Genomic DNA, 1,678 nt, shown 5'->3' with positions numbered 1-1,678 from the left:
AGCTGTCGAAGGGACCACCCACGAGACAGTGCCATGGAGAGTAGTAATCGCACTGTAGTAGGCTTCACCACCGGACGAAACGTGTCAAAGAAATCCTCCACAGCAATCTGATTAAAGCCCTTCGCTACTAACCGAGCTTTATACCTGTAACCCCTCGTCTTTTCGAATAAGATTAAGGTTCGAGAAATATGTCTTTAAGCTATGACATTCCTGAGATGAGTGACCGATGCGTCAAAAGGATTTTTTATAAGGAAATATAGTTATTATTAAGCTGCGATCGTACGTCCCGGTCACGAACCGTAAAATTTTTAGGAACTAGTATTTGGACTTGTTTGTCCTAGGAAATGGATTTCTAGACACCATACTATTATTCTTGAATTTCCTATTTAATTAGATTAGCCCATAGCAGCGAAAATTTATTTTGATCGTACATCGCTAAATTTCGCGGTGTACCGAACCTAGCCCAATTTTGAGGGTTAGTCTGGAATAAATTTTTAGTTTCGGAAATTATTCTATCTGGATTATTTTCCACCGAAACTTTATCTGTTTAGACCCCAACTGATAAGTTGTGGAGATATTTTATTATTTTATTATTTTTTTTCTTAATCTTATCCCATAAGCCATCAAGTGTGATCAAAATATAAAAGCCAATTTATTCCATTTCCCTTGTGTTTTGCCGAAATGAGAGAGAGAAAGGGAGAGAGGGGTTCTTCATCTTCTTCCTCCTTGAAGCTTCAAATTCCATAGCCAAAATCCTTCTCAAGTCTCAATTTTATTCGGTAAATCTTCGTTTTTATTCGGTAAATAGTTCTATTTTCCTTCCTAGAGCATGAATTTGAGAGTAATTTCTTGAAATCTCTTGTTATGGTGTTGATTGTGATCTTAGGATTTTAAGAAGAATTTGGGGGAAATCACTCAAAGACTCTTTTTAAGGATTTTAGTAGCTAATTGAGGTAAGGAATTCCCTTAAGTTGGAATTAGTCACTTGAATTTGGATAATTGATTTTGGTTGAAATATGGTGTTTTTGGAGCTTTGGGAATATTTTTATATACATGTTCATAGCTTGGATATGCTTGTATATGTTGTATTTATGTCCATATAGGCTTATACTTGTGAAAATAGTGAAAGGAAATCAGGGTAGATTCTGGCAGTAACTTCCGAAATTTATTGGGAAATATTGGTAAGGTATTTTAATCCTAATTTTTTTAGACATGTAGTTCTATAAGTGTAGAACCCGCATATAAAATTTCATAATGATCGAAGTAGTGGAAGTATGGTTTTCAGAATTTTTCCCAAAACTGGTCCAGGGAGAGACAGAATTCCGGACAGCACACTGCCAAGGGCAAAGATGGAATTTTTTGTGTTTATTCGCGGACCAAAATGACCAAAACTTTTTATGGACATCAAGTACTATAAGTTGGGATTCTACCATAAAAATTTCAAGTGAAAAAGAGTTCGGGAACTATTTTTACCGGCTCAATCTTTCGGACTGCGCCAAGCTGAAATTTTCTGAATTATGCTTAGTATGATTATGGATGTGTTAATGATAATTGTGAGGTAGTTAGTGAGTTAATGGTGATTAGGTAATGCTAAGGACGTGGATTATGACTATGTTCTACATAATACACATATGTATATGTCATGTTATGGTACTAGTATGTGTAATTATCTATACTA

The 1,678-nt window shown here is 35.2% G+C and overlaps 1 long non-coding RNA gene across 1 annotated transcript in view; it reads left to right on the top strand.

The window, feature by feature from the left end:
- Window positions 1–910: 910 nt before the first annotated feature.
- LOC116018739 overlaps window positions 911–1,678 on the top strand; it is a 2,072-nt gene continuing 1,304 nt past the window's right edge. Inside the window, exon 1 of the long non-coding RNA XR_004098590.1 lies at window positions 911–953. This is a non-coding gene — a long non-coding RNA (uncharacterized LOC116018739). The remainder of the gene's footprint in view (window positions 954–1,678) is intronic.

Source organism: Ipomoea triloba, chromosome 5 (assembly GCF_003576645.1).
Source record: "Ipomoea triloba cultivar NCNSP0323 chromosome 5, ASM357664v1".
Classification (NCBI taxonomy): Eukaryota; Viridiplantae; Streptophyta; class Magnoliopsida; order Solanales; family Convolvulaceae; genus Ipomoea; species Ipomoea triloba.
This window is presented reverse-complemented; position numbering and strand designations above follow the sequence as displayed.